The sequence below is a fragment of the Pongo pygmaeus genome, chromosome 4, assembly GCF_028885625.2.
Source record: "Pongo pygmaeus isolate AG05252 chromosome 4, NHGRI_mPonPyg2-v2.0_pri, whole genome shotgun sequence".
In the NCBI taxonomy this organism is placed as follows: domain Eukaryota; kingdom Metazoa; phylum Chordata; class Mammalia; order Primates; family Hominidae; genus Pongo; species Pongo pygmaeus.
The window spans coordinates 183466941-183480881 of record NC_072377.2 but is presented as its reverse complement, the minus strand read 5'-3'; the positions used below and the strand labels follow the sequence as shown (position 1 = coordinate 183480881).

At 40.8% G+C, this 13941-nt stretch overlaps 1 protein-coding gene across 1 annotated transcript in view; it reads left to right on the top strand.

Annotated features, from left to right (window-relative positions):
- ZNF354A (zinc finger protein 354A) overlaps positions 1–13941 on the top strand; it is a 53758-nt gene that overhangs the window by 16038 nt on the left and 23779 nt on the right. The gene's annotated exons all lie outside the window — the stretch shown is intronic.

Below are 13941 nucleotides of genomic sequence, written 5' to 3'. Positions count from 1 at the left end.
GGATGAAATTTTGTTGTGGTATGTCAGAACTTATATCCTTTGAATCACATGAAAATAGATTGTAGATCTACATTACTTAGTAAGTAGAAAAGACTTCCTATGTCAGTGGAAAATTTATTTGCATTCATTTGCATTTATTTTGGTACACTAAAGAACCATAAGAAGACAAAACATAGTTCTCACAAGGCTACGATGTTCTTGATAGGAGAAAGAAGGCAATGTAGACATAAAACTACTGTACTCATTGGGAAAGATGAAGAAAAATAAAGCAATCACAACAGCAGCTTTCACAAAGATAGTTTTACGGCTTCATATTAACATAAAGCATTCTTCAAAAACAAGTTGCTCCAATTTCTTACAGATTTTCCAGTGTCCTAATGCATGCTCTCTGGAGTTCTAAATTGCTTATTAAACGCTTCAAAACATACGTCTGGAAATAGCTATTAGTGAAACAGTGTAAGTGCAACAGTTTCCTCAGTGCCCAGAATCCACTTTATCACATGGGCACACTCTAGACACATGTATTTCATGTATGATTATTGCATTTAGTTTTCAGAAGTCCATTGGTATAATTTTCCCTATTACGTTAGTTTCTGACAAGTAAAAATGTAAGATCTCAAGAGGCAGATTCTCAGAATGAAATAAGGCTTAGCCAGCGATGTCCCCCACTGTGACAGTGTGAACCCATTCTAACGCAGTGCTAGAATTACAAATACAAATGCACAAGGTGTGCAGAGCATTGCAGTACTGGGTGTGCTGAGATCCAAGACTCCTGAGGATTACACACGTTTAGCAAAGAGAATGATTCGCCTAAGATCCAGGTGTTCAAAAGAATTTCTCCAATCCGCTTTAGCCTATTATTATGTATGTATTCTGTTTTAAATGAGAAACGAGAGTCATTTTTTTCCAGAATAATAGAACCATAGTGACACCTGAAGTAAGTCCAGTGATCCTGATATAATAAGAATAATTATTATTATTTGAAGACGAGGTCTCCATCTGTTGTCCAGGCTGGAGTGCAGTGGCACAATCAGTGCTCACTGCAGCCTTGACCTCCTGAGCTCAAGCAATCCTCCTGCCTCAGCCCCGCAAGTAGCTGGGACTACAGGCGTGCACCACCATGCCCAGCTAATTTTTTTGTATTTTTGGTAGAAACGGGGTTTCATCATGTTATCTTGAACTCCTGGGCTCAAGTAGTCCTCCCACTCTGGCTTCCCAAGTGCTGGGAGTACAGGCGTGAGCCGCTGTGCCTGGCCCATCATTATAATTAACGATTATAAGACTGAAGTTTTCCTTCCAGTGTCCACTTTTTTTTAGTTTTTAAAGAAAACTAATTTAATAGGGTACCTTTTCTATTATCATATTTGAAGTCGTCAAGCTAGTTTTCAAATCTACATCACTTCTAATTATTTATTCACAACTCCTCAGTGTAATTTGTGAGTTTCTTGGGCTGAGAATACGGGTGTAAAGGACTGATGGTATCAATTATTCGCGAGTGTGGAATCTTACCATTCTCGATTTGGTTACCCGCTCCACACTCTAATTTCTACATGGATATTAGTAGCACTATTTGAAGTTAACGTAGAGGAAAATGAATTCAGTGAGTAGGATTCCTTCAGAATTTTGTGACAAGCCTTTAAAAAAATCACACTTACAAAAACGTAGTTAACCGTTACTCTGCTAATTTATAATATGTTAATACCTTCCTGTAACAGTCTGAATTCACATACTTTGCAAAATGACCAATTTACCAACACAATTATGATTTTCCTGCATTCATATGAAATAATTTACACTTATTTTAACACACTGTTTTATATGTGTACGTGTGTGTGTATATGTCATCAGCAACAACAAGCCAAAATCCATTAAAATACTTTCAAGGCTGTACTTTACTTAAATCTGATTCAATGTTCTTGAGCTAAATAATACAAACCTAACATGGTTTAACAATCCATTGGTTGTGATTTTCTTTGGGGTTTTGGCCTGTAATATGATGGATTGAATTTGAACTTCGGTCATGCTGGGGATATGGAAAGTCTGTGAGACCTTTTGTAGACAAAACAGGTAGATTTATCACGAGTGATTTCGGCACAGGCTATTGTAAGTATATTACGTTTGTAAGATACAGGGAAATTAAAGGGCCAGCCTTCCTGATTAATATGTGACATCAGCTGGAACAATGGAGTCAGTATCAGAGTTCCCCTTAGTCAAGAATAGGTAATTGATTTGTGGGCAATTCAGGATAAAAACAAATAGATTTGATTCATTTAAGCCCAACAAAAAGCTACTATTGTTAGCAATCAAAAATACCCCCAAAAGAGAAGGGGGAAAAACTATTTCCAAATATTGGGAGCTTTTAGCACCAGCTAGAACAAAAATTTTGGTGGTTAGGAGAGCTAAGCTATCATCTATTCTTTATGAGTTTCTTGATATAAAATGTACTCCCTAATGTTGACAAGCAACAATTTCACACTAGTCCACTTTTTATTTCTTATCCCATTTGTTTTTGATTTGATGTGGGCAAGTAAATATGTCCAAGGGCCATATGCAGTAGTTTTGCCCTTGAAAGGGGGAATTCATGTGATTTCTGTGTTTTTATTGTGTGCCTTTGGCACTGACATTTCTGCTTTCTCAGGACAAAAATAAAAATCAATTTAATGTTAAATTGACTGAACACATTCTTATGTCCTGAGATTACTACTAACGAAAAAAATAATATTAAGAAATAGAAGCCATGGAATATAAAATTTATAAAATTTATTAACCTTTATAGGACCCCATCAGCCATGAAATAATTATACAGTGTTAGTATCAATTGCTATGTTGACTACAACAAGTAAATAATTTAAAAAGTGGGACAAAAAACCAAACACCGCATGTTCTCATTCATAGGTGGGAATTGAACAATGAGAACACTTGGACACAGGAAGGGGAACATCACACACCGGGGCCTGTTGTGGGTGGGGGGAGGGACAGCATTAGGAGATACAGCTCATGTAAATGATGAGTTAATGGGTGCAGCACAACATGGCACACGTATACATATGTAACAAACCTGCATGTTGTGCACATGTACCCTAGAACTTAAAAGTATAGTAAAAAATATATATTTTTTTAAAAAGTGGGCAAGATAATTCACATAGCTACATTAAAGATGTCTTGATTATTTTACCCTGGGTCATAACAAAGTCAATTTTCCAAGGTGCTGTATCACTTGAGATAAAACTGAGCTATGTAACAATGACATTACATTATTTTTCAGAAAGAAATTTTAGTATATATGTGCATATTCATTACTTTTTTATTATTTTTTTTTTTCTGAGATAGAATCTCCCTCTTGTCCCCCAGGCTGGAGTGCAGTGGTGCGATCTCGGCTTACTGCAACCTCTGCCTTCTGGGTTCAAGCGATTCTCCTGCCTCGGCCTCCCAAGTACCTGGGATTACAGGCGTGAGTCACACCACCCGGCTAATTTTTGTATTTTCAGTAGAGATGGGTGTTCACCATGTTGGCCCAGCTGGTCTCAAACTCCTGATCTGAAGTGATCCACCTGCCTTGGCCTCCCAAAGTGGTGGGATTACAGGTGTGAGCCACTGCACCTGGCCAGGAGAGACTATAGTTTTATACCCGATAGTCGGAGAGGCTCAGCTGTGGTCCATGAATTTGCTTTATTCTATTTGGATCTGATATTTTACTTCTTGATATGAAGATGAAGAGTTTAACTTTTGCTATGGGAACAAGGCAGGTGTCTAGGGGAGTGTTGGGGTGATGAGAAGAACACAAGCAACTGACCTTGCTTTGTTGAAGTTGCTACCAAATGATTTCTCTATAATTTCCTTAGAGACTGATCCCCAGCCTCATCTCAAAGGATAATAATCCAGATGAGTCCAGAGGCCCAAGTTCTCCAGAAGGTGGAGAGGAACAGATGCCATTTGATCCTTAAAGCCAGGTTCAGCTTGTTTTGTGAAGGCCAAATGGGGACTGACTCTTGTTCAAGTTCAATAACAACCCTGTGACTGGTGGACATAGTGACAGGAATAGTTCACCTAATTTAAAAGGTTACATTATCCAGACTTAAAAATGCCGAGTAATTTAGAACAAATCAGTGGAATGACCAGCCCTTTGTCATTATGGATAATGAAACCATGGAATTTGTTATCCCAAGAGAAAAGAAACTGAAACTATACAGGCTTTTTAGAAAGTTATAGATAAATTCATGACTGAGCTAAATGTGTTAGTAAGGGGAACTAAGATATTTGGGGTTATGCCTTTTGCTTCTCTAACATAGGATATGACAATCTTTTCTCTCTATGGGGTTGTTATTGGGGGTGACAATCATTTGGGTCATGTTATTCCCTGAGCAGGAGACTAGGGATAGCCACTTGATCCACCAGCTCTGATATCAGGCTGACAGTGTTGCTGCCTGCAAAGTAATGAGTTAGACCTGAGGATCAGAGAAGGCTCTCATCCCACAGTCCCCAGTGATCCCACTGCAACCTTTCTTCATAGATGGTAGCTGGGCTCTAGTTTCTCTGAGACATCTTTGTTTGGAGGAGATGCCCTGCAGAACACAGCCCTTGAGCTTGGTCACTGCCCCCTCTCCCCAGAAGACTTTGACCCGAGGTTATGATAAGAAGCATCTCTAGCAAGGGCTGATGGAGCTGAGGGTCCTGAGTGAGGGCTGAGTTTGTCATCCAACTCTCTTCTCAGGTGGCATCTTCTCATTCACTTTGAACTCCCCAAGAGGCATGGAGCCTACCTCCCCTACTCTTCTGTTCAGATGTATAGAACTGAGCTGCAACACAATAATCTGTTCTCCCATCTATTTCTTCAAACACAAATTTTTAAATTTTTAAATTATTTATTTAGATAATTTCAACTTGTTTTTAGATTCAGGGGCTACATGTGCACATTTTTTATATGGGTATATTGTATGATGCTGAAGTTTGGGGTACAATTGATCCTGTCACCCAGGTAGTGAGTGAGTATAGTACTCAATAGTTTTCCAGTCCTTTTCCCCCTCCGTCCCTCCATCCTCTAGTAGTCCCCAGTGTCTGTTGTTACTATCTTTTTGTCCCTGAGTATTCAGTGTTAAGCTTCCACTTGTAAGTAAGAACATGTGGTATTTGGTTTTCTGTTCCTGCATTAATTTGCTTAGGATAATGGACTCCAGCTGCATTCATGTTGCTGCAAAGGATATGACTTCATTCTTTTTATGGCTGCATAGTATTCCATTTTATAGATGTACCACATTTTCTTTATGCAGTCCACCATTGATGAGCATCTAGGTTGATTCCATGTATTTGCTATTGTGAATAGTACTGCAGTGAACATATGAGTGCATGTGTCTTTTGGTAGGATGATTTATTTTCTTCTGAATATGTACCCAGTAATGGGATTGCTGGGTCTAATGGTAGTTCTGTCTTAAGTTCTTTGACAAACCCCCAAACTGCTTCTCACAGTGGCTGAAGTAATTTACATTCTCACCAACAGTGTATAAACATTGCTTTTCCTTTTCTACTCAGCCTAGCCAACATCTGCTGTTTTTAGACCTTTTAGTAATATTCTGACTGGTGTGAGATGTCATTTCATTGTAGTTTTGATTTGCACTTCTCTGATGATTAGTGGTGATGAGCTTTTTTTTTTTTTTTTTTTTTTTTTTTTTTTTTTGAGATGGAGTCTCTGTCACCCAGGATGGAGTGCAGTGGTGCGATTTCGGCTCACTGCAACCTCTGCCTCCCAGGTTCAAGCGATTCTCCTGCCTCAGCCTCCTGAGTAGCTGGGATTACAGGTGCCCACCACCAGCCCAGCTAATTTTTTCATATTGTTATAAAGAAGGGGTTTCAACATGTTGGCCAGGCTGGTCTTGAACTCCTGACCTCAGGTGATCTGCCTGCTTGGCCTCCCAAAGTGCTGGGATTACAGGTGTGAGCCACTACACCTGGTCGGTGAGCGTTTTTTCATATATTTGTTGGCTGCTTGTATGTCTTCTTTTGAGAAGTGTCTGTTCATGTCCTTTGCCCATTTTATGATGGGATTGTTTGTATTTTGCTTGTTAATTTAAGTTCCTTATAGATTCTGGATATTAGACCTTTGTTTGATGCATAGTTTGCAGATATTTTCTCACATTCTGTAGGTTGTTTGCTCTGTAACAGTTTCTTTTGCTGTGCAGGAGGTCTTGTTTAATTAGGTCTCACTTGTCAATTTTTGTGTTTTGTTGCAATTGCTTTTGGGGAACTAGCCATAAATTATTTTTCAAGGCCAGTGTCCCGAATGAGGTTTCCTAGGCTTTCTTCTAGGATTCTTATAGTTTGAGGTATTATATTTAAATCCTTAATATATCTTGAGTTAATTTTTGTATATGGGGAAAGGTAAGGGTGAAGTTTCATTCTTCTTCATATGGCTAGCCAGTTATCCCAGCACCATTTGTTGAATAGGGACTCCTTTCCTCACTGCTTATTTTTGTAGACTTTGTTGAAGATCAAATGGCTTTAGGTGTGTGGCTTTATCTCTGGATTCTCTATTCTGTTCCATTCACCTATGTGTCTGTTTTTGTAACAGTGCTATGCTGTTTTGGTTAATGTAGCCCTATAGTATAGTTTGAAGGCAGGTAGCGTGATGCTTCCAGCTTTGTTCTTTTTGTTTAGGATTGCCTTGGCTATTTGGGCTCTTTTTTGGTTCCTTGTGAATTTTAGAATAGCCAAACAAGAATTTTAAATGGGCCAGGCATGGTGGCTCCTGCCTGTAATCCCAGGACTCTGGGAGGTCAAGGTGGGCAGATTACCTGAGGTCAGGAGTTCAAGACCAGCCTGGCCGACATGGTGGAACCCCATCTCTACTAAAAATACAAAAATTAGCCGGGCGTGGCAGTGGGTGCCTGTAGTCCCTGCTACTCGAGGGAGGCTAAGCCAGGGGAATCACTTGAACCCGGGAGGCAGAGGTTGCAGTGAGCTGAGATCGCACCACTGCACTCCAGCCTTGGTGACACAGCAAGACTCCATCTCAAAAAAAAAAAAATTTAAAATGATCAAACATTAACTTCACTGGTAACTTGGGTGTTATGTTATTTGTTTAGGACTGTTGGTAGAAGAGCTGAGGCAGGACTGGCTTGTCTGTCATAATGTAAAAGAGTCTTGGAAGATGTCTGGGATCCAGGGTCTTTACCCTTGTGGCCTTTAGAACACCAAGCTCTGTGCCAAAGGGTGGAAGGCTGCCCTGCCGCACCACAAATCTAAGCCCAGGGCATAAAACCCCTTGTGGCTTGGATGGAACCCAGGGCTCAGGGCATAAAACCCCTCGTAGCCTCTGGAGTGTGCACAGACTTGTTGGTTCCTTGCTTCTTACTCATAAACATGTCCTCTATTAGCTCAAGCAGCAGAGCATATTCTATATGCATCAAAGGAGATGCTAAACCATCACAGCTACGCTTAATGCACCACTGTCTTTCTACCCCCACATCCTCATGCTATCACCTGTTTACTGTCATGTCCTCACCACCTGTTTCTTCGTTTGATCACCAATAAATAGTGTGGGCTCCCAGAGCTCGGGGCCCTCACAGCCTCCCTACCAGCGCTGGCCTCCTGAACCCACCTTACGTACTCTTGACCTCTCTTTTCTCATTCCTTGGACTCCGCCAGACTTCATAGCCCCCACAGCCTGATGTTGGGTCTGATCAACCCAACAAGGACTCTGTTTTGGGGGCAGTTGGGAGAAATGAGGGACCATAAGAGTCTTAGACCAGGTTATGGCATCAGTACTGATAGGAGACCGATGGCAGCAAGCAAAGTCTCCCTTGGGCTATGGGTTGCTTCTATTTACTTAAGGGTCTTAATACTATGGTTTGAATATGGTTTGTTCGTCCCCACCAAATCTCACGGTGAAATTTGATCTAGTGTTGGGAGGTGTGCGTGGTAGGAGGTGTTTGGGTCATGACTGTGGATCTCTCATGAATGGCTTGGTGTCCTTCTAGGGTTATTAAGTTCTCCCTTTTTCAAGACTGGCTCAGTCCTCGGGAATGGATTCATTCCCTCGGGAGTGGGTTGTTATAAAGCCGGGATGCCCCGTAGGTTTGAACATACCCACTTTTCCTTGGACCTTCCCTGCCATCTTTTGACACAGCCCAGAAGCCCTCACTAGAAGCCAAACAGATGCTGGCACCATGCTTCTTGTACAGCCTGCAGAACTATGAGCTAAATACTCCTCTTTGTTTATAAATTACCCAACCTCAGGTATTCATTTATGGTGACACAAAGCAGACTAAGACCTTTGGGATATTAAAAAAATATTAAAAATTTCAAAACAGGATTTCAAATGTGGCAGGCAAATCAATGCTTTTAACACCAGAAATCCCACAAAGACTCTGTGTAAAATCTCATTTGGAGAGGAGCTTAAAAGCTTACATGTAGGGCCCATTGTGTAAGAGTGAGGCCTGAGCTAACTGGCCTGGCTCTCCCTGTGATAAGCATGGGCAGCCAGACAGTAGAGCTGAGCCTGGGTCTTTTATGAACACTTAGAAGGGGGAGCAGTGATGATTTGGAGCTTTGGCTGCAAGAACAATGCCCTGAAAAATGATATCTTAGACAAGATAGTTTCTATCTTGTTCACAGAAAAGAAACCTGGAGATAAAGCAATCCAGGGCTGGTGTGACAGCAACAGGGCCAGAAACGGGCACTGGTTTTGCTGTGTCCTGTGTGTGGCTTCTATTCTCAAGGCCACCTCACAGTCCAAGAATTCTACCTGGCTCTAGCCATTACATCACCATTCCAAGGCATGGTGGAGGAAGGTGAGAGAAGGAATGTACCCTCTCCCTTACAAGATTTCCTGAACTTAGCATGCAACACTTCTTCACACAGCTCATTGGCCAAAACTAGTTATATCCTAAGCTGACTGAGAGGGAAGATGGAAAATACCATCTTTTAGCTAAATAACAATTTATCCTGCTTTAAAATATTCAGGATTATTTTTACAAGAAAGTAGTGGGGAGAGGATTTAGGAGGCAAAGAGCAGTTACTGCCACAACCAGTAATCCTTATGTCCGCCTGTTTCACAAGTTCTTTGTCCAATCTCACATTTACTTTCCCTCGCTGCCTGGCCATCTGACATAACTCTGCTCTAGCTGTTTTCTCTGTGTTCCTCTCAACTGTTGTTTGCTGCTGATACGATTGCCAGTGTATAGATTGAATCTTAGTCCACAAAGCATGGTAGATTAAAAATGGGATGTTACAATATCACAGTTCTTTGTATCCACTCTCTTAGGGAATTCAACTTCTAGTTTTCTTTGAGGACCCTGCCCAAGAGACCTTACCTAGCACTAGTAATTAAAGTGGTTTCACTGTCAAAGAATAGACATATTTTTTCTGTCTCACTTGCTTTGATGCCTCCTGCAACCAGTGCGCAGTAGATGATGTATGTCTCACTGATCCCTGCTTCATTCATGGATCTAGTGTATGCATTAATCATCATCTCATGCAATTCTAGGACCTCAGAGTCTGCCAGCTAGGGCAGTGGGGTGATGCATTGCAAAGCCAATTGGTGTTTCATAATACAGTTGTTTTGGTGGGATATCTAGTTCTCCAGGTGAAAGGTCCTTGAAGTTCTTAGTCTCTACTGATTTTAATTGAATCAGTTTAACCACATGGATCTGTTTTCATCCCAGTATGTTTGCAGACCACCAGGATATGGAATCAGGAAGAATAAAGGGCCATCTAAGAAGAATGTAGAGTCAGGGCCAGAGGGAAGGTTGCGGAAATGTTGCATTCTCCTTGGAGGGGAGAGAGAGGCTGACTGCCCAAGCATGAATTGCAGAAATGCTGTGTAGGTGGGAGTGACCACTCGGTGGCCAGCTGTCAGGCACACATCTGAGCCTCAGCTCTAGAACAGCCAGGACTCCTGCTGGCTGTCATTACACCCCCAGTCATCCACTTGCTCTACAGTATGATTTCTTTAGTGGGAGAGAGAGGGAGAGGTCGAATTTTAGTTGTGCTTCTGGGAATTTCACAACAACTTGAGTATGCTTAGGGGATACTATTTGAATATCATCTGTCAGTGTGTGATAGGCCAAGAAAATTGAGAATTATGAGTTTGGAGAATTATAGTAATCTTTATTAGGGTTTCATCAAGGCTCTTGACAAGTTTACACATGATATTCTTGAGGATGAGGAAATGTAGCATGTTTGAACCTGATTGAATTAGCATACTCAGTAGGTGCTGATTATTAGAGATGGGTATCTAATGGGGGGGTCACTAGGCTCTGTCCTTGCTTAATGAAGATACAGAAGATATGCTAATCAAGTTTTCAGATAACATGAAATTGGCAGTGATAACTAATATGCTAGAGAATAGGTAAGAGAATCAGGATCCAAAAACATCTCAGCAATCTGAAAAAATGTACTGAACCCAACAACAGGAAGGTTAGTGGGAAATAAATGTGATATCCTCTCTGGAATCCAAAACGTCAAGTTCACACATACATGTAGAAGAAGACATGCTTAGGTGCACCTGTTTGACCAGGATTTCAACTGCCATTCATTCATTTTTATACCCCCAATTTACAGATGAAGAAACTGAAGCTCGAAAACATAAGGCACTACTCTTACTTGGTCCATATGACGCACAGTCAGGATTGACTAAGGCTGAAGTTCTCAGCCCCTGCTCCATCACCTGGAGCCGGAACTATCACGTCCCTGCTTTTACGAATATTCATTAATTCCTTCATTCATTGGGCAACAAATATTTTTCAAGCCCTTTCTTTGTTTAGTGCTTTAACAAAATTCCGGGATTTAATGACGAGTAAGACAGACACAATTCATTTCCTTATGGAAACAATTAAATATTTCTTATTTAATTAAATATTTCTTATTTGTTTCTTAACAATAAAGGGTGACACATACAATGGCAGAATAAAAATGGTATCATATGTAATGCATGAGAATTCAGGGACGTTCACCTTGAGAGAGTGACATTAAGGCTGACATCTGAGGGATAAAGAGGAGTTAATCTACCAGACAATGGGGAGAGGAAAGAATATTTCAATAAGAAAGAACAGCATGTGTAAAGACCTGGAGGCAAAATTACATAAAACATTGAAGGAATGGGAGAAGGTTCATGACAACTCTGGCATAAAGGTTATGGGGTGTATAATGAGTGATGAAACTGGAGAGGGAGGACAGGGAGGATTGGAGAGGGAGGCCTGGAAGAGTTTTGCAATGTACTTAAAGACATTGGATACTATTTTCATGGGCTGGGAAACCATAAAAAAGTTCTAAGCAAAGAAGTGACTTAATCGGATTTTCATTTTGGAAGGTTCCCATTGGCTTTACTCTGGACGAGGGAAGGGCAGGACGGGGGCAAAACTAGATGCCTGGTGACCTGTGAGGAGGTATTGCGGGCATTCAGATGAGAGACACTGGTGGCCTTCACTAGTGAGAGTGCAGATGGAAAGAAGTGGACACACCTGAAAAATACACAGTAGAGAAATCAAGGATATGGTGATGGTTTGAATGTGGAGGCAACAGAAGGATTCAAGGGTGACTCAGCATTTGCTCTTGAGACAACTGAGTGGATTGTGAAGCCATTTTCTGATTTTGGGGAACAGCAGGAGAGGAGCATATTTGGGAGAGCAGGTGATGTATTCAGCTTTGAACATGTTGAGTTTGAGGCAACCAGGAGTTGTCCAAGTGGTTGGTGTACAGCAGGCAGTTGGATATAAGAATCTAGAACCCAAGAGAGAGGTGTGGGCTGAAGATACAGATTTGGGAAAGAAGGAAAAAACCCTGAGAGCCAACCACAAGAGTAAATTGAGTCCTCCACCGTATTCGTAAAAGTAGGGAAGTGATAGTTCTGGCTCCAGGTGATGGAGCAGGGGCTAAGAACGTCAGCCCTAGTCAATCCTGACCGTGCCTCATATGGACCATGTAAGGGTAGCACCTTATGTTTTTGAGTGTTAGTTTCTTCATCTGTAAATTGGGGGTATAGAAACAGCTACTGCATAGTGTTTTTGTAAGAATGAAATAAGATGATAAAAAATAAAGTGCCTAGCAGAGTACCTGGCACATAGTAAGTGCTGAAAAATTAATAAGGATTATTATTGTTGTTGTTGCTATTGTATTTTACTTGTTGTTTGGGTGAATTTACTTTAAGAGGGCCAGGTAGTCAGTGCTTTCTTGAGAGGAGGGACTGAGATTTTGTCACATGACGAATGCTGAAAGAGCCTAGGGTTGGTCAGCTTGCTGTGCAGGAGGTTTGAGGCAGCATTTTTCAACTACGCAAAGGAATTCAAGAAGAAAAAGAAGATAGATGCAGAAATTAACCCTCCTAAGACTGAGCCAGAAAGAAATTGATTCCCTGAACAGACCAGTAACAAGCTCCAAAATTTAATCAGTAATAAATAGCTTACCACCACGACCAACAACAGCCCAGGACCTGATGGATTCACAGCTGAATTCTACCAGATGTACAAAGAAGAGCTGATACCATTCCTATAGAAACTACTCCAAAAAATTGAGGAGGAGAGACTTCTACCCAACTCATTCTATGAAGTCAGCATCATCTTGATACCAAAACCTGGCATAGACACAACAAAAAAAGAAAACTTCAGACCAATATCCCTGATGAACATTGATGCAAAAATCCTCAACAAAATACTGGCAAACATGCTCACTTTGGCAGGACATATACTAAAATACTGGCAAACAAAATCCAGCAGCACATCAAAAAGCTAATCCACCATGATCAAATAGGCTTCATCCCTGGGATGGCTCAACATATGAAAATCAATTAATGTGATTCACCACATAAACAGAACTAAAGACAAATACCATATGATTATCTCAATATATGTAAAAAAGACTTTTTCAAGGCTAGCCTGACCAACATGGAGAAACCCCGTCTCTACTAAAAATACAAAAAAATCAGCCAGATGTGGTGGTGCATGTCTGTAATCCCAGCTACTCGGGAGGCTGAGGCATGAGAATCACTTGAACCCAGGAGGCGTAGGTTGTGGTGAGCCGAGATCGTGCCATTGCACTCCAGCCTGGGCAACAAGAGTGAAACTCCGTCTCCAAAAAAAAAAAAAAAAAAAAAGACTTTTGATAAAATTCATCTCTTCATGTTAAAAACTCTCAATAAACTAGGTATTGAAGGAACATACCTTAAAATAATAAGAGCCATCTAATGACAAACCTACAGCCAACATTGTAATGAATGGGCAAAAGCTGGAAGCATTCCCCTTGAAAACTGGCACAAGACAAGGATGCCCTCTCTCCCTACTCCTATTCAACATAGTATTGAAAATCCTAGCCAGAACAATCAGGCAAGAGAAAGAAATAAAGTGTATTCAAATAGGAAGAGAGGAAGTCACTCTGTTTGCAGATGGCATGATTCTGTATCTAGAAAACCCCGTAGTCTTGACCTAAAGGCTCCTTCAGCTGATAAGCAACTTCAGCAAAGTTACAGGATACAAAATCAATGTACAAAAATCACAAGCATTCCTATATACCAACGACAACCAAACTGAGAGACAAATCAGAAATCAAAATCCCATTCACAATTGCCACACATAAAATACCTAGGAATACACCCAACCAGGGAGATCAAAGATCTCTACAATGAGAATTACAAAACACTCCTCAAAAAACTCAGAGAAGGCACAAGCAAACGAAAAAAACATCCCATGCTCACGGATAGGAAGAATCAGTGTCAATAAAATGGCCATACTGCCCAAAGCAATTTACAGATTAAATGCTGTTCCTATCAAACTACCAAAATATTCATCACAGAACTAGAAAAAAATTATTTTAAAATTTATATGGAACCAAAAAAGAGCCCAAATAGCCAAGACAATCCTAAGCCAAAAGAACAAAGATGGAGGCACCACATTACCTAACTTCAAACTGTACTACAAGGCTACAGTAACCAAAACAGCACGGTACTGGTACAAAAAC